This window comes from Pantherophis guttatus, chromosome 1 (genome assembly GCF_059756535.1).
Source record: "Pantherophis guttatus breed Tessera chromosome 1, ASM5975653v1, whole genome shotgun sequence".
NCBI classification, from domain to species: domain Eukaryota; kingdom Metazoa; phylum Chordata; class Lepidosauria; order Squamata; family Colubridae; genus Pantherophis; species Pantherophis guttatus.
This window is the reverse complement of record NC_142063.1, coordinates 23,621,863-23,645,036: the sequence shown is the minus strand read 5'-3', so window position 1 is coordinate 23,645,036 and position 23,174 is coordinate 23,621,863. Positions and strand designations below refer to the sequence as shown.

General features: G+C 40.9%; 1 long non-coding RNA gene across 1 annotated transcript in view; it reads right to left on the bottom strand.

Moving 5' to 3' along the window:
• Window positions 1–21,283, bottom strand: part of LOC117677519 (uncharacterized) — a 44,502-nt gene extending 23,219 nt beyond the window's left edge. The window contains exons 1-3 of the long non-coding RNA XR_004594802.3: window positions 21,160–21,283; window positions 7,633–7,702; window positions 996–1,091 (exon numbers count right to left, since the gene is read on the bottom strand). This is a non-coding gene — a long non-coding RNA (uncharacterized LOC117677519). The remainder of the gene's footprint in view (window positions 1–995; window positions 1,092–7,632; window positions 7,703–21,159) is intronic.
• Window positions 21,284–23,174: the final 1,891 nt, after the last annotated feature.

The window sequence follows — 23,174 nt, the reverse complement described above, 5'->3', positions numbered from 1 at the left end:
TGGTGGGAAGGGAGAAATTCCTCCTGTTCTCACTGCTTTTTGCATGAGTGTTCTCCAACAATAAATTCAAAAACCTCAATACTTTTTTCAACTGCTTCTTCAATTTTTCATTTCCATGGAGCATCAGAGGCAAATCATCAAACAAAATTAATTAATAAATAAAATAAAAATAAAAATAATAAAAATAAAAATAAAAATAAATTAATTAATAAATTAAAAATAGCAATAGCACTTAGATTTATATACCGCTTCACAGTGCTTTTACAGCCCTCTCTAAGCAGTTTACAGAGTCAGCATATTGCCCCCAACTGTCTGGTCCTCATTTTACCCACCTCGGAAGGATGAGTCAACCTTGAGCCGGTGGGATTTGAAGTGCCGAACTACAACTAGTAGTCAGCTGAAGTAGCCTGCAGTGCTGCACTCTAACCACTGTGCCACCTCAAAAGAAAGCAAAAACGAACAAACCCAGGGAGACAACTCAATGGACCAGTAGGCCTTTTTCTGCTGCCAGTTTTCTATGTTTCTATGTTTTCTGTTCCCTGTATGATTCTGATCTTTGTAGGTATAGACTTGTCACAGTATGTGAATATATACATCTATTCACAATATTCACCATATGTGAATATGTTTTTGTTGTTATCTTACCAAATGCTACACTGTTGCATATTTGTCAACTGCTGGTTCCTTTAGAAACTATGCACCACTTCAATATTGTCATTGTCAGTTCTAAGGCTGGTTGCTGCAACTGTTATCATTAATTTAGTCTTTTTCATATTTAAGTTTAAGGTCATTTTTTTCCAGTGCTCCTTGAGTTTCATTACTAGAACTTTCGGATCATTTGCCTTTTCAACTGTCAGAGTCATGTCATCAGCCTAACATAGACTATTGATGTTTCTCCCATTGATTCTAAAATCACATTCATCTTCTTCCAGTCCAGTTTCTCTCAGTACATTCATCATATAGATTCAATGAATAATGGGAGAGGCTATACTTACTGATCTGGAGGCAGTCTGTTTCACCATGTTGCACTCAGACTGAGGCTTCCTATACTATATATAGATTTCATTTCAGGACAATATTTTCCAAGGCATCTGAAGGCCAGACAAGGAATAATGATTGGAAACTGATGAAGGAGAGATTCAGTCTAGAAATATGGAAAAATTTTGTGACAGTGAAAACAATCAACCAATGAAACAGCTTGCCTTCAGAAGTTGTGGGAGCTTCATCACTGGAGGCTTTCAAGAACGGACTGGACTGCCATTTGTCAGAAATGGTGTAGGGTCTCCTGCTTGGGTGGGAGGTTGGACTAGATGACCTACAAGGTCCCTTCCAACTCTGTTAATCTGTAAACTGTAGGAGTACAGTGGCTCAAGTGGTTGAAATCCTGGGCAGGAGGTTAGAAACCCCACGGTCAAGACTTGAGAATTCTTGTCCTTCACTCCAGCTCCTGCCAGGGACATGAAAGGAGCCCCCAACTGGGCATCCCCAGGGCAACGGTGATGTCACCGGCTAATCCTCTCAACACAAGTGCAAAAAAAATGTCAGGACAATGAGATATTCCAGGATTCCCATTTTCTAAGAACATTCCACAATTCAAAGGCCTTTCTATAATCAAGGAAGCACATTTGACTTCTTGATATTTTTTTTGACCTAATCATTTAACTAATATTCAGCATTAATAATGTCTTGGGTTCCTCAGCTTTTTTTAAAAAAAAAAACTTCTTGAATATCTGCCTTTCCATTTAGGCTTTTAATATTATACACACACACAAACTTACTTCTTACTATTTGTGATGGCCGGCATCTCTAAGAGATGTATAATGTTCATACTTTTGCACAATTTCAGATAAAATTCACAAGCTGTAAAAAGACTGCTATGTTCAAATACATCAAACATATGAAGCATATTTTATTTTTCCTCCCAGAAACTAATCTTTCCAGGTGTGAGAAATTCCTTTTTCAATGACTGAACACAACATAGCTTAGATTAAACTACCTGATAGTTTATTATATCATGCACATTCCCCAATAATAGGCTGAGCAAAGATAGCTTCACTCCCTTAGTTCTTATGGTTGACTTAGCCATGTAAGCAAGTCTTTGGTGTTCTGTCCTTACAGATGTGAAAGTTCTTAAAGTGAAATGCAATCCATGTCTCTCACTAAAAGTTGTGCACTTGTTGACAATTATGTGCTGCCCCGCGCAGTTGCTGTTTATTTAACTACAGTCGCACAGCAAAGCTGCTGCCAAGCTCCAGGCTAAACTCCAAGTTCTGCTGTAAGCAATGTTGCTCTTGAGCACTCAAGCTGAGCTCTCAAGCCAAGCTCCAGGCAGGGATCAAGCACAGTTGGCTGCTTATCATGGCTTGTGATCCTGGCAGCTAGATTCAGCCATGTTCCTTGCTTTAGCTATTAGACTTGCCCAGACATTGCTTCTCACTCCTTCATCTCCTTCCCAGCTCTTCTTCTCTTGTTCTTCTGCTCACCTACACTCCTCCTTGGTTAACTGAAAGTATGGGTACAGTGTGGCTGTCTAACCAAGCTGTCTATGGACATATCATATTCTTCACAATGCCAGAGTGCAGCTAAACAAGCCAGCTATGGGTACTGGTTAGATACTAAGGTGTGGCCAACTGGCTGACTGAGATGCCGATGTGGATGCCTCTGAGGTGAGTCTAAGTCATGCAGTCTGCTACTCTCACAAGAGCTAAGGGGGAATTGAGCACTTCCTCCTTAAGTTTCCTGGTAGAGCCTGTAAAATTATTGTATGCCTCACGATTGGGGGATGAGCTGTGTCTAACTTTGGGAAAAGTGACAATGGCTGTTTTTTCCTAGTAGTCACTCCAATCAGCATTTTCAGCACAACTTTTCCCAAGCACTTTCAACTGTGCTCTTCTTTCCCTCCCATCAAGATTACCCTCTTTTTTCCATCCAGACCATGATCTTAAAAAAAATCAAGCAGTGCAATCTTTCATTGAAGAGTTGACTTTCAAGCCCCATTGTGCAATGCCTTTAATATCCAATGATTACTTTCAATAAACAAATGTGTCTAATCAATTTATAACCTGTTCATAATTCCTCAACATTGGATCTGGCAGCCACACCTGGATCACGGATGACAGGAGGAGGGGGAGGGGAGAGAAGAGAAGAAGAGAAGAAGAGAAGAGAGGAGAAGAGAAGAGAAGAGAAGAGAAGAGAAGAGAAGAGAAGAGGGGGAATTTATTTGTTCAAGTGTAGTTAGAGGAGGAATTCTACTTAATATAAACTCTTATGGCAAGAGATGACAAGACTGCAGAATGCTAGTGAAAACTTTCCTTGGGTGGCTACTTTGACTGTAGCTTGATACTACAGTTAACATTTAGGAGGCATATTCTATGGGTGATGAACATTGGCAGGTAGTTATACAATGGATCTTGGCCTAAAGATCTCATAATCTCAAAAAGATTGAGAATCTCCATAATTATTGACAAATGGACCTTGGGTTTCAACCAACTCCATCTCTTTTCCTTGAAGGGCTAACTGCAAAGATCTTGGATAGTGCTCTGCAACTGACAAAGGGTTTGGGGTTCACAAAACATGGCTGGGAAGAGGAAAGCAATTGAAGTCATGGTTGCTTTGATGTAATTTTGAATTAAAATTGTCTCTATCCTGGCCATGTTTGGTTCATTTGGTTTATACAACCTGGTACTACTGTTATTATTGACCCAGTGAAACATATTGTGTGAATCTAGCTGGTAAGCCCCAATTAGGGGGTGTCGACACCAAACAGGGCCAGCCTCAGCACCTAAATCATCATGGAGCAGGTTAGTTAGGTGCCAAGTGAATCTGATTTTTGTCACAGCATCTGTTCTTTGTACTGATCTTTAAAAAACATTTTATTATCAAGCCAGCAGGGTATCCATGTTCACGCTAGAAGGATTCATTGTATTATCTCATTACCAATCTATACTAACCGTTTGTTCAACAACAGAGTCCTTAGTCCTAACGACAAAACAGTAGGAGGCAGCTTTATTTTATTCCATAATCAGGATGGGGCTATAGAGGCAGGAGAGGGAGAGGAATATCAGTTGTCAATTACATGCTACACAATTGCAGAATTGAAGCATAACCCTCTAAAAATGTTCATTACACCCATATCTAAATTGATTTAGCTGCCGTTATTGCTTTCATCCACTTTTCTCTGGCCTCTCAGTTTAGGGATATTATTGATATATTTCAGTAAGACTTAAAATTGGATGTAAGCAATCTTGGGGAACTTTGAACCAAGGAGTTCTTAATTTCTCCAAGGAAGGAGGCTTCCACCAGGAATTTCTCCTTCAAGGGAAGAACACTGCTACTCAAAACAATCCACAGAGGAGTTGAATGGAGGCATGAAAAGCCAGTGAGGCTTCAAGCCTCTGGGGAACTGACTGTACAAGGAAAGACAAGAAATTTTCACACGCTCGTTACTGCCTCCACTAAGTAAATAAGCACACACTACCCACGAGAGTGTCGCAGAGTCCCTCACTCTTTCTACAGATATTTTCAAAGGCAGGTTGACTTTCATTCATTTGAAAGCAAACCTGGTTTTAAAAAATGCAGGAGACTTTCTCTGCTGGTTACTAGAGGACAGTGATTGCATAAAGAATGGCAGAGCTCCAGTCACCGAGAACGGAGACATAAGAAAGCCAAATCCAGAAGGGTTTTGATCTCAAATCACTCCGCTGCCTGGATAGCTGGCATGGCATTAGATGGCCATCCTCTTGTTATAGGTTGAAGCTAAAGAGTCTGCTAAAGTGGGATGGATGGAGAAGACTCAAAATACTTGGGAGATGCTTTGGAGGAGCCCTGGCTGCGAAGACTAATTACATCCTTCATTGGTGTATGTGCCTACAAATAATGTGTCAAAATTCCCTCTGAATATTCCTGCTCTGCATTAAACACCAAAGGGAAAGGAGAGAATTTGCCTCCTCAACTATCTGTCTCTCTCTCCTGACTATCTAGAGAGGCATCACTTGAAGTATTCACCACCCCTTCTTATCTCTTTCTCTCTGAAGCCGTTTATTGTGAATTATGCATCCCAACCCTGCATGAAATATTCAGCTGGTGTCCTTTCATTCCTGCTCAGCCTCCCAAACAAAGCAATAAACTGTCAGCATGCCAAATGGTGGAGTCTGTAAGCAGGGAAGGCGCCACTGACTTCCTGCGGTTCAACTGAATCATCCAGCATGGCAGTGTAGCTCAGACATCAGGTGGACACAGGTGAGGAAGCCTCTGGAGAAATAATAATCACACCTGGCACAAGCGGCACAATGACACTGCAATGCCATCACATGGCTTTCATCATTCAGACTCCCCATGTTGGTCTACAGATTTTGCTACTCTAAATCCAGTTTTGATTACCACACTATTAAAAAGATGTTGAGACTCTAGAAAAAGTACAGAGAAGAGCAACCAGGATGATTAGGGGACTGGAAGCTAAAACATATGAAGAACGTTGCAGGAACTGGGATGGCTAGTCTAGTGAAGGGAAGCACCAGGGGAGACATGATAGCAGTCTTCCAATATTTGAGGGGCTGCCACAGAGAGGAAGGGGTCAAGCTATTTTCCAAGGCACCCAGAGGCCAGACAAGGAATAATGGATGGAAATTGATCAAGAAGAGATTCAACCTGGAAATAAGGAGAAATTTTCTGACAGTGAGAACAATCAGCCAATGGAACAGAAGTTGCCTTCGGAAATTGTGGGAGCTTCATCACTTGAGACTTTCAAGAAGAGACTGGACTGCCATTTGTCAGAAATGGTGTAGGGTCTCCTGCTTGGGTGGGGGGTTGGACTAGAGGACTTACAAGGTTCCTTCCAACTCTGCTAATCTGTTAAATCTGCTAACCATAATCATATTGATCAGATAATGCTATGTTATCAGAATGTTGAGCTAGGGAGATCCACATTCAAATGTTCAATTCACACAATGCTCATTGTATGAATTTTAGGCCATTCACACTTTCTCAGATGACTTTATTTCATTGAACTCTTGTTCTGGAGATTAAAATGAGATTAAAATGAGATTTTTCTATGTAATCTGCCTTGAACTAACAAGGGGGTGGGGGGAAATCAGCATATGTATCCAAGAAACAAACTAATTCACATCAGTCCTAGGAGCATTAATGCATCTAAAAACATTTTCTTTAGCACCTGTCAAGCTCTCTCCCACCCACCCTAAATTTGCACAACTAAGAAAATAAAAAAGACATGTCTTAAGTTAAAAAAGGAGGGGGGGAGACTTGGCCCACTGGAAAGCAAAGCACCAATGTCTATGATCATCTTTATTTCCAAAAATTATTCAGGGCCTCAAGTGGGTCCCATTAAGCTTTCTTAGAAAATTAAAACAATTTGCAGCTGCAGTCCAGTGCTTCGTTTGCAAATCTGCTTGCCTGCCTAGAGAAAAGATCAAAGCAAACAGATGTAGGCAGCAGCATATAGTGTGAGTACATGGAAACTAGCATTCTTCTATACTCATATATGTATACATATGTACCAGGGGTGAAATGCTCTCGGTTCAGACAGGATCCCCCGATCCGGTAGCGACGGTGGCGGGTGGTTCAGAGAACCGGTAGCAAAAATCCCTGCCTGGCGGGACCAGTCAGAATTTTTACTACCGGTTCTCTGAACTACTCAAAATTTCCGCTACCAGTTCTCCAGAACTGGTCAGAACCTGCTGAAACCCACCTCTGACCCCACTGCATGCTTCCCTTTATGTAGATGTAGTTCCATTGAGTACAGTTGGTCAGCCAGTTATAAATATATTCTCCAGTTTTATGAATATATTGGTCCAGTTTTAAATCATGGATGAGCTCTGTTTCTCTCGTTGTATTAATACTGTAATTTGCACCATGGATAAGTTGTTATTTATAAACCACTGTGTGACTGCACCAGTATAGAAATCCAATTAAAATAAGTAAATATGTTCTCAAAATTCTCAAAAGATTGCAAACCTTAGGCACAAAGTACCCTTCCTGCCAACATCTAAGAATATTAGCTTTTCTTTATCACTGTAACAAGTGTGCTGCCAAAGGCTATTTTCAGAAAATACACTAAACCTAGATTTAAATACCTCACACATCTTTAAAGTGCACATAGCGTGCTATGTCTCAACTAATAAACCATGCTTAGGCTCAATGACCCCATTCATACAAAGTCCTAAGGCGATGTCTAAGTTCCCATGAAGACTGAACCACTCACTACCCAAATCCATTTTAGCTTAGTCTAGTATGTTATACAAAGTTATCTACCATATTTTCCACTCACTATAACTGGGTGTTCAATATTAAATTCTAAGTAAAGTCTAAACGCCTTGCAACTGAGCATCATATCAATCTTACTCTATAGGTAGAATAAAACAGGAATAAATTTGGTGATAGTAAACAAGAACTATTAACATAAAAGAGACAAATGAGCCTGAGAAAGAAATATATTGAGAATGATCCCATCTTGATTCTGTTTGGTATATGAGCAGGCAGAGGGAAAATGGCAGATTTTTAAGATTCTGTTATTTTATTGTTGCATGTTGAAAATACCTAACTATATGTACATATTTAAAGTCATGTAAGGGTTAATCATCTATACATCAATTGTCCCATCCACTGACTCCTCCTTACCATTTGACTCCTCCTACTGTGTATATATTCTGATGTCCTGAACAGTTCCTTTGACTTGCCTGATGATCTCCTGCAATAGAAACAAAGAAATAAATGCTGTTTATGTTCTCATGACTTGCATCCTGATTATTGGGCCTATATAAAAGAAATAAAAGAAACATTTATCGTATTAAAATAGATTTCCAATACAGTAGTCTTTGCTATGGGTACTTCTTGGCCTGGCCTATTTCAAAGGATGGATACTATATTTTTGAGGGTGTTTATTATTATTTCCTGAGCTTGCATTGGTATGATCTTCCCACTATCGGGGGGGGGGGGCAGTGTTAAGGTGTTTCCAAAAGGTGTTATGTGCATACCAGTGGTGGGTTGCCCCCTGTTCGCACCGGTTCTATAGAACCAGTAGTAAAACCGGTGGGAGGCTCCGCCCACCGACCCCGACATCATCATAACACTTCTGTGCATGCACAGAAACTTCTGCTCGTGCGAAGCGAGCACGTGCGCGCAGCCCCGCTGCAAACCAGTAGTAAAGGTAAGTAGAACCCACCCCGGTGCATACCACTCTGGCATGCTCCAAGATTACTTTCCCCTTTGAACCTGAAATACTTCATAGCCCTTAGGATCACTATCTAGTCCACATAAGACTGATGCCTAAACAAAATAAGAGAATTTAACAAAAACAAACCAGTTCCATCTGCTCATGTGATTTGTGAAATGGAAGAAGCCTGTTTAGAGTTCTCCAACAGATAAAAAATTATCCTTTTTCTATCTTCTCTGACATGTGATGGACAAACGTTCATCAGTGATTTAAATGCAAATTTTCTAAATAAAATCTACCTGTGTGATCTCCTCCCAGCTTCCTGATCTTAAATGGCTATTCTAAGAGTCCCTGTAATGGCTGGAACACTTCTAAATATTTATTTCCTTTTTTTTTTGTATTTTTATTTATTTATTTTTTTATTGAAAAAGTTTTCAAATACAAATTTTCCCCCCTTTTTTCCCCCTCTCCCTCCCCCTCCCTAACCCCCCCTCCCCACCCATCCCCCCCGTGACTTCTTCATAACAAAAAAAAACCTAATTCATAACAGATTACTTACTCCCTCCTCTAGATATTGACCTTTACTTACTAAAAATATTATTAATATTATAACATCCCCCTTTATCCATACATATCAAAAAAGAGAAAAGAAAGGGAAAAAAAAAGACATTATACTATGACATTATAGAATAACTTCTCCACTTTAAAACTATACGATAAGTCCTACTTTAACATTTAATCTTCTATATATATTACTATAACATTCCAAAGCGGCCTTCCCCATAAAATCTAGTTTAGCATTTATTCCACTCTATCCATTTCCTCCACTCCCCTAAATATAACACTTAAAAATCCCTTTTCTTAGACTAATCAATCTACTAACTAGCTTATTCACCCACTATCATGCAGAATTGCCATACACAACATTTCTTAACATCTTTGATTCACTGCCCACACTAAATATTTATTTCTTAATGCCAGTTTGAGTAGCACTTTACTTTTTTTATTTTTTATTTTTATTTTTTAAGTATTCTTCTTACCACCCTGGGTAAGAAGGTTTTCAGCATCATGGAGTCCTATGTGTTCCTTTTATCATCACAAGCGTTCCTTTCATCATCACATTAAGCAAACAAGATTGAAGTGACATTCAGAGGCGAATACTTTTGCAGCGGCTTTCCACTCAGGATGCAAAATCACATTTGTGTCGTAAGAGAGGTTTTAAATGAGTTTTATGGACTTGTTTCCAGGCTGATCACTTCCCTCCTACTCATGCCCGCTCTTTACATTCCTGAAGCACTAAAATATATATATATATATATATATCACAGGATGGATCTGAAGACATAGCTCAGAGTAGAAGTAGGCGGTTTGTGTACTAAATTCCCTAGTTCCATATCAAGTTATTTCTAGCCACTGGAAAAATTAGTAATTGAAACTCTGGGAAGAACTGGACTGAGTACATAAACCAATGTTCGGATTAACTATATTGATATAGGTATAGTTCTCCTTATCTCAATTCTCCAAATAAATCTGAAAATTGAAAAATTGAAGTTTCCCAGCGGTTCCCCTGGTTTCAAGGCACACAGCATTCAAAGCCCCTTTCAAATATTGTAATCCTTCCTCCTTTTCTCAAGTTTAAACATGGTTTCTCAAGATTAAAGAGTGTCAGATCTGCCACCTTGCTTTTGCCTTCTCTTTGCCTCAATGCCAGCCTGCCATAAACTCCAGGGGGGAAGGAACAGGGGTGGGTTCTAAATTTTTTTACTACTGGTAGTAAAAAAAGCCACTGGCGTGGCTTATTATGTAGGCGTGGCTTGATGGTCATGTGACAATTCTTTAGGATTTAGCAGAGGTACTGGTTTACCAGGCTTTTAACAGCTTGCAGAGCTGTACCGATCTACCCATTTATTTTTGCAGGCACTGGTCTACCCATTTATTTTTACAGGTGCTGGTCTACCCAGTTATTTTTGCAGGCACCGGTCTACTCATTTATTTTTACAGGCGCTGGTCTACCCAGTTATTTTTGCAGGCACTGGTCTACCCATTTATTTTTACAGGCGCTGGTCTACCCAGTTATTTTTGCAGGCACCGGTCTACTCATTTGTTTTCTTTTAACACTGATCAGCTGTAGGGAGGCCCTTTGAAGCCCCAGGGGAAGAGTTTAAACAGTTTTTTTCCCTCTAGTCATCAGCTGCGACTCAGGAGGCAGCAATAGATTGGGGCTGGGGCCAAATAAAAGGTAAGAATAACGCGGGGGTGGGGGCGGGGGGCGGAACCGGTTCGGTGACATCATATCATCACAGCTACCGGCTCAGTGGAACTGGGCCGAACTGGAAGGAACCCACCACTGGGAAGGAAGCAGGGGTGGGTTTCAAAATCCATTGCTACTGGTTTGCTTGTGAGCACACGTGCGCTTGCACACGCATGCGACGCTTCTGCGCATGCGCAGAAGTGTCCAAGCGGGTGGGTGGAGCCTCCCACCTCTGCCGCTACTGGTTCGCCCGATTTGGGGTGAACAAGTAGCAACCCACCACTGGAAGGAAGCTCTTCGGGAAGGAAGAAAGAGGGAACACGAAAGTACTTTGTACTGGTCAGAGACGACATCTCAAGGGCACCCGATCAAAAAGAAGAGTGCAGCTGCATTCCAAGGATGGCCGCTTCGAAAACATCTGGTTTGAGTATGAACCAGCAGAAGGGCAGATGTGGGAACCAGGGGGATTTGACTAGGGGATTGGCACAGAAACCTCAGACCTGTCTTTGCTTTGCTGTTACTTCACTTGAGTTTAAACCAGGAATCTCCAACCTTGGCAACTTTAAGCCTGGAGGACTTCAACTCCCAGAATTCCCCAGCCAGCTTTGCTGGGAGTTGAAGTCCACCACGCTTAAAGTTGCCAAAGTTGGAGACCCCTGGTTTAAACTATACCTTACTCCAAAGATGGAGTCATGGATCGTTCTTGCCTAGAGTTGAACAAGGCAGGGTTGACAGTTCTTTGAGTTTCAACTCACAGAACTTGATCTCAAATCCCTGATTATCTTCATTGCCCTTCTCACTCTTAGTTTATTTGGAATCTTCTTGAAATTGGGTGCAAAACTCAGGTGCAATTTGAACTCTGGAAGACACTTTTCAGTCACTTGAAAGCTTGCAAGTATCTTTTTAATATCAGGCTGTTGTCTCCTCATCCCCCTTGTTACCACACAGTTTATTTTGAATTGTATACTTGGGGGAGCTGTCAATCTTACATGCTGTGAAGTGCCAAATAAAATAGTGTACTTCTCGTGGACGCTTCATGTCACTTGCTGAATTCAGGGCCACTTGCTTTATTAACATTTGACTCTGAGGTACAAATTATTTGGGGGTGGGATGGGGTTCCTACTTATATCAGAGATGGGAATCCACTTTGTCATCGGGAAAGGTAAAAGAGTTCCTTTTAATTAAAGCCAGTGGGTCATATGGACATTTGGCTCCTGGACCAATTAATCCTGCTTTGGGATCAAGGAAAGCCCTCATTTTGCAGAACAGTTCTAAAGATCAGTATTTTAAAAGAATGGAAACAAAAGAATGAAAAAAAATCAAAATGAACCAGCTTCTCTGTTGTCGGCAGGTCAGCATGATTTGGTAGCTGAAGATGTTCCCATCTTTGACTTCTCAATAATGTCTTCCTTTCTCCAGCAACCCAGATCCTGAGGTTTATTGATACATTTGGAGAAAATTGCAGAGCAGCTCAAGAGACACCCCTTAATTATGGAAAATAATTCACTTTCTAATTAGACATACTGTATATTGCAGCCACAATTCTTGAAGAGAGTACCATTAAGATTTGTGACATCAGGGGTGAAATTCAGCAGGTTCTGGAGAACCGGTAGCGGAAATTTTGAGTAGTTCAGAGAACCGGCAAATACCACCTCTGGCTGGCTGCAGAGTGGGGTGAGAAAGGAGATTTATTTATTTATTTATTTATTTATTTATTTATTTATTTATTTATTTATTAATATGCCGCCCTTCTCCGGAGACTCAGGGTGGCTTACAATGCATTAAGCAATAGCCTTCATACTTTTGTATATTTTATACAAAGTCAGCTTATTGCCCCCACAAACCGGATCCTCATTTTACCTACCTTAGAAAGGATGGAAGGCTGAGTCAACCTTGAGCCTGGTGAGAATTGAACTCGCAGTAATTGCAGGCAGCTGGAAGCTAAATACTACCTTTAACAGTAGCATTAGTCTGCTGTGCCACTCAGGCTCCTGATTTTCCGTTCTTCCTTTAGAACAGGGGCGTCAAACTCAATTTCATTGAGGGCCGCATCAGGGTTGTGTTTCACCTCAGGGGGCCAGGGTGGGCATGGCCAGGGTGGGCGGGGCCAGCTTGACATCACTCGTGTGGTAGCCTGAACACTCTGCCAGTCAAAACGGTCTCCCGAGCTCCGTTTTCGACTGGGACGGCCTCCTGCAACCCTCTGCCAGTGAAAACAGAGCATGTGGCCCTTCCAAGCTCTATTTTTGCTGGCAGACAAATAGGACAACTGTGGCATTTGTGCTGTTTTCTTTGCACATTGTGGATACTAACTGGCAGTTGCTAAAAACAATGTGCTGGTTTAGGCAGTTTAATCCTACAGAGCTCTTTATGCAAAAGAAAAAAAAAGGCCTTCTTACTTTCTGATGCATATTATCTCATAAAACATAGAATCTTAGGACTGGAAGGGATCTTGGAGGTCTTCTAGTCCAACCCCCTGATCAAGGCAGGAGTCTTATGTCATCCCAATCAATGATTTTCCAGTCTATTTTTGAAAACACTGGGAGGCAAGCTACTCCATTGAATAACTGTTATCAGTGTCAGAAAATTTCTCCTCACTTCTAGGTTTCTTTAACAAGCTTCCACCCATTACTTCTTGTCCTGCACTCTTTGCCCCAGCCCCCCCCCCCACACACACACACTTTCTATCCTTCCACCAACAGTATAATATCTTAAAACAGCTTCTCCTGCCAAATACTGAGGGGAAAATGCAGCTTCCCTCCCCCCACTCCATCATCCCTGAGCGTAGCTCTGAAATCTTTCTTTGCCAACAGCCGAGGAGATTCTTACTTAAGTTTAAAAATAATGTCAGCATTATTTTTTAGCTGTGTACAAATTCTGCACCGTTGGAAATCATTTAAACTCCTCATTCCACAGGCAAAGGACGAATGCAAAATTTCTGGCCATTGTAGCAAGAATCACTTTGCATAAGTTAAAGAGCAGGGCTGACAGTGAATGGCTGTATTCAATTCCATGCTTGAATAGGTATCTCTCTCTAGATAAAAAGCAGCTGGCAAAAATACAAGCCCAAGTGTTAACCTCTTTCCTCTTTGCTAAAAGTTTCTGAAATGCTGCTCTGCTTCTTCAGTTTGAAGAGTATAATATGAAGCCAGATTCACCATTACCTTAATAGCATTTTCTTTCCAAGGTTCTGAATGACTGGTTTAAAAAAAAAAAAAACAGTCAATCATAAGGATATTTGCCTGTTGTTCTTTTTAGGGTAGATGCACAGATGATCATTTGCTTTATTAATCAATGAGTTTTCTGAAATAATTTGTTTCATAATAATTGTGGTAAACGTTGCCATTGACATAGAAAGAAAGACATCCCCCCCCCCCAGTGGTGGGAATCAAAAATTTTACTACCGGTTCTGTGGGCGTGGCTTAGTGGGCATGGCATGGCTTGGTGGGCGTGGCTTGGTAGGTGTGGCAGGGGAAGGATACTGTAAAATCTCAATTCCCTTCCAATCAGCTGGGACTCGGGAGGCAGAGAATAGATGGGGGTGGAGCCAGTAAGAGGTGGTATTTACTGGTTCTCCGAACTACTCAAAATTTCTGCTACCGGTTCTCCAGAATTGGTCAGAACCTGCTGAATCCCAGCTCTGCCCCCCCACCCCCAGGAAGAAACAGATACATCATTCTCATTGGAATATTGCTGCTTCTCCAGCAAAGAAAACCAAACTTATGACAACTAGAAGATAAATATTTGCCTGCTTTAGAGAGGTACCCTTACTTTCACACAAGGGCAAAAATGTTAGCTTTCAGTTGTTGTGTTTTGATTACAGTTCAATTACATTTCATTTTGCACATGTATTTTTATGTATTTTTCAAATGTGGAAAAAGATGCAGCCTTGGAATTTATTCTTGCTGATATATTAGCTGGGATTCTGGGCTAGAATAGAGTTGTTTGGTTATTGGCTGTTTGGCTTGTTGCAGTGGTGGAATTCAAATTTTTTTACTACCAGTTCTGTGGGTGTGGCTTGGTGGGGGCATGGTGTGGCTTGGTGGGCATGGCTTGGTAGGTGTGGCAGGGGAAGGATAGTGCAAAATCCCCATTCCCTCCCCACTCCAGGGGAAGGATACTGCAAAATCCCCATTCCCTCCCCACTCCTGGGGGAAGGATATTGCAAAATCTCCATTCCCAACCCACTCTGGGGCCAGCCAGAGGTGGTATTTGCTGGTTCTCTGAACTACTCAAAATTTCCGCTACCAGTTCTCCAGAACCTGTCAGAACCTGCTGAATAGCACCCCTGGCTTGTTGGGTTTTGGTTCCAGTTAGTTGCCTTCTTTTTTCTTCTTGATGGATTTTGTTTTCTTTAACTTTTATCTGTAAGCTGCCCAGTGTGGCCATTGAGTCAGGTGGCCTTGAAATTGAATTAATAAATAAATATTGAGGGGACTATTGAAGGTATCACCATAATCTAAATGCACAGTGCTCAAGGCTGCTTCTTTTTTTCCAGTTTATTTATATATTTTCTCTTTACATACAATAAGTGCTTGGTGAACAGCGTACTGTCTGGGTCAGTTTATTTACATAATAATGCTTTTTCAGTTCCTAGTTTCTACCTCTATTATCTAACCATTGATAAAACAAGTCCCAAGTTTGAAAATATTCTGTGTCATCTTTTTCTTTTATCTTCAGTGTTAATCTATCCATTTCTGCACAGTCTAATATTTTTTTTATTATATCTTCTTCTCTTAAGTGTGTCCTTGTTTTTCCAGTATTGTGCAAATACAATTCTTGGTGCTGTCAAAACATGTAATATTAAATACTCAAGGCTTCTTTCAAACAAAGCAACACACAATGGACCTGCTCCGATGTTCCAATGGCCAAGTGACTTTCTACATTCACCAGACTAACAAATTCATAACTTTGTCTTCAGTTCAGTTCATCTCCTCTATGGACCCTCAGAGAGCTAGAGGATGCACCCTTCAGATCCACCTATCAACAGCTACCTCTTGGACCCAATATAGGAAATCAACTGCCAAGCCCTGGCAGCTACTCTGAGATAGTCTTCAGAGCTGAAGAAGCTTCTTGGATGAGAAGCAAAACATCTTCAAAGAAAAAACAAGTAAGTCCAGTTGCCTCCTGAAAAAGCACCTTTGGGACTACCTTTGAGATAGCTCAAGTACAGATAGAATAGAATTCTTTATGGCCAAGTGTGATTGGACACACACAAGGAATTTGTCTTTGGTGCATATGCTCTCAGTGTACATAAAAAGAAAAGATACATTCATCAAGAATTATAAGGTACAACACTTAATGATAATCATAGGGTACAAATAAGCAATCAAAACATACTAGGAAACAATCAATATAAATCGTAAGGCTACAGCAATAAGTTACAGTCATAGGTGGGAGGAGATGGGTGATAGGAACAATGAATAGAATAGAATAGAATTCTTTATTGGCCAAGTGTGATTGGACACACAAGGAATTTGTCTTGGTGTATATGCTCTCGGAGTACATAAAAGAAATGTTCATCAAGAATTATAAGGTATAACACTTAATGATAGTCATAGAATGATAGTCATAGAGAAACAGTCAGTATAAATCTTAAGGATACCAGCAATAAGGTTACAGTCATACAGTCATAAGTGGGAGAAGATGGGTGATAGGAACGATGAGAAGACTAATATTTATTTATTATTTATTTTATTAATTCAATTTGTATGCGGCCCCTCTCCGAAGACTCAGGGCAGCTCACAATGCATTTAAAATCATTACAAAAAACATTTAAAAATTAAAAACATTAAAACTCATTCACACCATTCATGGCCGGATCTCGCTGGATCGCAAGAGTGAGATCAACGGTCCCAGGCCTGCTGGAAAAGCCAGGTCTTCACCGCTTTTCGGAAGGCCAATAGGGTGGGGATGGTCCGGACCTCAGGAGGTAACTGGTTCCAGAGAGCTGGGGCAGCCACAGAGAAGGCCCTCCCCCGCGGGCCTGCCAGCCGGCATTGTTTAGCTGACGGGACCCGGAGGAGACCAACTCTGTGGGATCTTACCGGTCGTTGGGAGTTAATGCGGTAGAAGGCAGTCTCGAAGATACCCTGGCCCATTAGCCATTACTAATAGTAGTAGTGATGCAGCTTTAGTGAATAGTTTGACAGTGTTGAGGGAATTATTTGTTTAGCAGAGTGATGGCATTTGGAAAAAAAACTGTTCTTGTGTCTAGTTGTTTTGGAAGATCATTTGTCACACTATAAAGACCCTCCACCAAGACACGCTAGGAATATCAGCTCCCAGAATTCGCAGCAATAGCTAGGTTCCCTGAGGTTTTCTAGGAGTTGAAGTCCAACATGTGGATGATATCCAAACTGGAGAGGGCAAATCACTCCAGTAGAGCAGATGTACAGGACATCCACCTTTGAAAAGCTATAGCTAATTGTTTAGCTCCAATGCTTAATACTCTCTAAGGCTTTGTAAAAACTGAAATGGGCCAAACGTCTCCTCATAACTTTGCTAAGCCTTGAACGATATTATATTAGAAATATTTCCATGAGAAGAGTTGTATACAAAGGTGGGATTTACACGTTGTAGCAACCGGTTCGCCCAGCACTGAAAATGTGAGTGAACATATGTGTGCGGCATCACAAAACACGGCAATTCGCTCACGCACACCATCCACAGATGCATGTGACATCAAACAACACAGCACATGCGTGTGGCATCAACAACACCCACCCGCAGGTCGCTACTACCAGTTCACCCAAACCGTTCCAAACCATCTGAATACCACCTCTGTTTCAGTGGTGGGTTTCAAAAATTTTTACTACCAGTTGTGTGGGCGTGGCTTGGAGGGCATGGCATGGCTTGGTGGGCATGGCTTGTGGGTGTGGCAGGGGAAGGATACTGCAAAATCTCCATTCCCACCCCACTCCAATGGAAGGTTACTGCAAAATCTCCATTCCCACCCCACTCCAACGGAAGGTTACTGCAATATCCCCATTTCCTCCCAATCAGCTGGGACCTGGGAGGCAGAGAATAGATGGGGGTGGGGCCAGTCAGAATTTTTACTACCGGTTCTCCAAACTACTCAAAATTTCCACTACCGGTTCTCCAGAACTGGTCAGAACCTGCTGAAACCCACCTCTGCTCTCTTTGTATACATTTTCATTACAGAGACTAGCATAATCAGTAATATAAAAGAAGAATGAGCAAAGAAGTCTATTCTTTCCAATACAATATTTTTAAAGCTAGGTAATGAATCAAGCTTTTATGATAAAAGTTGCATATTATCAAAATCTTGAGAATTCTTCATGAATATTTGGGAGGATAGAGGTACTTGGAGATCTAAAACACACAATTTTTATCTGTTTGCATATATATGTTGCATACATCAAAGCTATTCTTATCTTGTGTCATTAGCTTAAGTTTCAGGAACACCATACTAAATTTTAAACTCCAGGTCTATTGATTTTCCAACCTTTTGGGGTTTTTTTGCAAAATAACCTTTTTTATTCAATCATTTTGTGGCTGTTCTTCTCAGATACTTACAGTCTGGCCTTGTTGCGGAGATGGGTACAAGTCTCTCTCTTAGTCAAAATGTTTTAAAATGTTAAAACTTCTTTTGGGTGGGGGCAAACACTCAACAGCTTTATGAGAGGTGGGTTGATTTTAATAAGATTTTCCTGTGGCAAAACCCACGACAAAACAGAGGCCTTGTTCAAACAATATGTTAATCTATTTTATGAGATGTTTCCTTTCTGATTCAAGTGAACAAAACCTAAGAAAACTTTCTTTGGCCTTTGACCTCAGTTGTTGAAAATTGGTGGCATCATTAACTGTCATTTTGCAATGGTAAAGGCACACAAACCATGATGGGGTTTTTTCCACATTCAAATATGTCTGACTCTCCAAAATTGCCTGGACACAGCTTTCTTGGGAAGGTTTTTCAGAAGTGGTTCACCATTACCTCCTTCCTGAGGCTGAGAGTTGGCTTCTTGCCTAAGGCAAGACTAGAACTCACTGTCTCCTGAGTTCTAGACTGACTCCTCATATATGCTTAATATAGTTTTGAAGGGACACGGTGGCTCAGTAGCTAAGATGCTGAGCTTGTCGATCGAAAGGTCGGCAGTTCAGTGGTTCAAATCCCTAGTGCCGCATAACGGGGTGAGTTCCCGTTACTTGTCCCAGCTTCTGCCAACCTAGCAGTTCGAAAGCATGTAAAAAATGCAAGTAGAAAAATAGGGACCACCTTTGGTAGGAAGGTAACAGCGTTCCGTTCGCCTTTGGCATTTAGTCATGCCAGCCACATGACCACAGAGACGTCTTTGGACAGTGCTGGCTCTTCGGCTTTGAAACGGAGATGAGCACCACCCCCTAGAGTCAGGAACAACTAGCACATATGTGCAAGGAGAACCTTTACCTTTACTTTTACCGTATAGTTTTGAAAACTAGGAAAAGGACTCAAAAGCAATGGGGTTGCCTTAGCCACATCTATGATATAGTTCCATGCAATTTGCATCACTGTCCCTTCCACTGAACTCTTCATTGTATACAGTGGTGGAATTCAGCCAGTTCACACCACTTTGGGAGAACCGGTTGTTAACTTTTTGAGCAGTTTTTTATTTCATCAAGCTGGCCTGGCCTAAATCTTCTCCCCTTTTTAAATGTAAATTTTAATTTGTTTTTAAATTATAGGGTATTTTAAATTTGTTCAGCCAAATTATTTAATTCGTTTTTATTCTATTTTAAATTTTTGTATTTATGTGTTTTATCCTGTGGCTGTTCACCGCCCTGAGTCCTTCGGGAGTAGGGCGGTATAGAAATTTTAAAAATAAAAAAATAATAATAAATATAAAAGTTTGGCAAACTGGTTGTTGAAAGAAATCATTAGGGCAGAGAACCGATTGTTAAATTACTTGAATCCCACCACTGATTGTATACCAAAATGATGCAGGTAACACCCAGTCACAAAAAGGTTTTCCACCTGGGTGCTTTTGGCTTTTGTTTTTCTTTTGTTAGTTTTGTTGTTGTTGTTGAGTTTATCCTCCATGGTATATACTCAAGTATTGTGATTTATAACTATGCTTCGGCATATTTATGACTCTGCATGTTGTGTCAATGTAACCAAACATAATAAGCGGTGTTTAGTTACATTCACACAACATGCAGAGCAAACCATTAGCTAGCATGGTATGAATCCTATCGGTTTTGTATAAGTAATTAAGGGGATGTGAAAGGTGTATCGGAATCTTCCATCATTTTCTTGTTACAATAGGTAGTCCTCAATTTATGACCACAATTGGGATTCGAATTTTAGTTGTAAGTCATGACAGTTCCTCCCCCATCAAGAGTCATCTGCTGGTAGGGAAACCACGAACAAATCCCCCCTGTGGGACGATTGGTCAGGATAAGAACTGATCCAGATCTGTATACATAAACACAGTAGATAAACAAAGGAAGTAAAGTCTGTAGAGATTCTCAGTCATTTTTCCATTCTCCACTATTCTCCACTATCCTGTCAAAAGTGAAGAAGCTTCTTGGGTGAGAAGCGAAACGTCTTCAAAGAAAAAACAAGAAAGTCCAATTGCCTCCCGAAAAAGCACCTTTGGGACGAAGGAAGTAAAGGAGTCGTTGTGGATTTTACTATGCTAGTCATTGCCCACTCTAGGGGGCAGCACTCATCTCTTTTTTTTGAGGCCATCAGCCAGAGTTGTCCAAAGACATTTCCGTATTCATGTGGCCAGCATGATATCACAGAAGGCTGTCTCCTCCTCACTAAAATGGCACCTATTTATCTTCTTGCATTTGCATACTTTCGAACTGCTAGGTGGGCAGGAGCTGGGATGAGGACAGGAGCTTGGGTCTTGAACCCAGACTGTTGGCTTCCCAGCCCTCAAGCCCAGCATCTTAACCACTGAACCACCATACTGCGCTGATAAGCAAATGAGTGATTATATTCTGGACAAAATGATACCTATACTAATGAAGTAATGTGATCTAGTAGAATGTACAAGTATTATTTGCAAAACCAGTCTGTTTTTCAATGCACATATAGAATAATAGAGGAAATCAAGCCTTAATCTAATTACTTTTCTCTTTCTCCCACTTTCTGTTTGTAACTTATTACAGATCCTTCTCCCCCTCCTTATCTCCAAAACTGGAATATCTCTGAGCTTTCCCCTCGCTGTCTTGCTGCCAGACAAAACCTTTTAACTCCTAAATTCCCATTCTCCAGCAGCTGATTCTTTGTACACAACCAGATCCAACATGCTTCCCTTAGTGAATTCTCCTGGTATTTCCCCATTTTCAAAACCTGCTTCGGGCTTTTCCTCTTAGTCTTCTACCATTTCCCAAGGCTGGGAGATGTAATGGGCTGGATTAAATCAACCTTTTGCACAGCACAGAGTAAGTGTCATAAAAATGATACATCTTTTTTTTCTTCTTTAAATACAGGACTTTCAAAACAGCATCAAATCTATGTTTAAAATGAGTTTATGTAATCTGGTTTTTTTGCAGCTCAAGTCAAAAAAAAGAAAGGCCACGGACAAAAGATTCCAGTTGTCAAAAAAAAAGTGCATGCCCACAGAAAACCGAAAGGATCAGATAGATGAGTATATCTATAACTCAGGGTTGAACTGTAGAATTCTTGGTGCTCTTTGAACTTGGTTGTTTTCCTGCAGATATTTCATTACCCTACTAGGTGGTGCTAGTGAGTATGGGAGTTACTCCCTGATAATATACAGTTGCTTACCGTATCAGTGCCGGTGTGGTCTTCTCCTTGGTAGGTCCTTGATCAGGGTATTGTTTTCTGATTGATATTTGTCTGGTGTTAATCTCTGCTTATCTGAATATTGGTTGCTGGGGACATCTGCAAGCAAACAACTAAGCTCAGAAAGCACCAAGGATTCCACAAATATATTTATGCAGTTATACGGATCCCTTCCCCACCCAACCCCCCACAACTCTTGTCAGAAGGCTACTTTGTGTAGGCACCCCAGTTTGAATCCTTTTATTAAAGCAGAAGACAACAAGAGGGCTCTCCAGGTCTCTGAACCACGAAGAAACTGATCCAGTGGACAGTATGACACACCTAACATTCCTGACCATCTTATCAACTGCCTCACCAAATGAAATGTATTACATTGCATTCCCAGCAAAAACTGCATTGGACGAAGAGAGAAATTATGTCTTTAAACCAGTGGTGAAATCCAAATTTTTTTACTACCAATTCTATGGATGTGGCTTGGTGGGCATGGTGTGGCTTGGTGGGCGTGGCTTGGTGGGCATGGCCAGGGAAGGATACTACAAAATCTCCATTCCCACCCCACTCTGAGGCCAGCCAGAGGTGGTATTTGCCGGTTCTCCGAACTGCTCAAAATTTCCGCTACCGGTTCTCCAGAACCTGTCAGAACCTGCTGGATTTCACCCCTGCTTTAAACCAGTGGTAAAATCTGAACCAGTTTGCCACCGGTTCACTGGCCGCACATGCGCAGTACGTGCCAAACATGTGCCACATGCATATGTGCAGTGCACACAAAAAGCACGCTGCACACATGCATGTGCAGTACGAGCTAAATGCGCAGAAAAATGAGGCTTGCGAAGGTAAGTATAACAGCGAGGGGGAAACAGCTGTGTGGCGTGATTTAGATTCACTAGAAACCAGGATTTCCTGCTTTCTAGCGATTTTAAATCGCATGATCGTCAGAAATACTGGAAATACCGGTTCGGAGGAACCGGTAGGTTTTTTTACTACCGGCTCACTCGAATTGGTAGTTTTTATCACTACCAGTTCACCCAAACCGGTGTGAACCGATAGGATTTCACCACTGCTTTAAACTTGAATTACTAATGACAGCTTTAAGCTGAGGATAAGAATGAAAGCAACAGAATGTGGTTGTGGCATTTTAAAAAAAAGGGTACCAATTGATGTTGCCTTGAAGGGGGATATGAGGGAAAGACCTGAATCTCACTTCCTTCAATAAAGTCTCTAGGCAGAATCCCATGAATATCTGGCTTTTGTTTTTTTCCTGGTTTGCTTAAAGCATAATATGCTAAGAGCCAAAGAGCCTGAATTCTTTTATGTTCAGCACCAGGAAAGAAAATCAGCTGGAATTGTCTGAGAAAGCCATCTTGTTTACAAAAATATCTTTGACCTGAACAACTAGGCAATTATTATGTTTTTTAAAAAAAAAAATCAACTACCTATGCACCTAGTTGCCTCTATCTTTTGCTTAATTTGTAACCGCTTTTCACCGATGAAAAAGCTTCTAAACCAGTGAAAATAAACTGGGTCAATGCCAATTGAAAACACAATTAAAACCACAGGACATCAATAAAATAAATAACACTCATGCAGCCAATAGGTTATACCCTAAATCTTTATCTGAATAAAATGTTTTGTTTGCTGGCAGGAAATAACAAAGAGAGAGCAAGCTAACTTGACCTCTATTAAAAAAAGACCTCTAAGAAAAGATATTTTCCTACACCATCCCCAGACTTGCCTCCAAAGCTGGTAAACCAGGAGCTGTGTTCCTTACCAGATCAGATAAAGACACAACAGGTGAATTTACCCAACATCCTAAATTTAATAGTATTAACCTTGAATTACCTTTTGAGGCTCAGCATGTTGCCCAATGATAAAGATATCTTCTAAAGGTCTTAAAGCTTCGGCAAACTCATAAGAGAAGGTGTGATATTTTTCCCAATTTGCTGGTCCCGTGCCCTTAAGGACTTTATAAATAATGTCAGGAATTTGTATTAAATCTA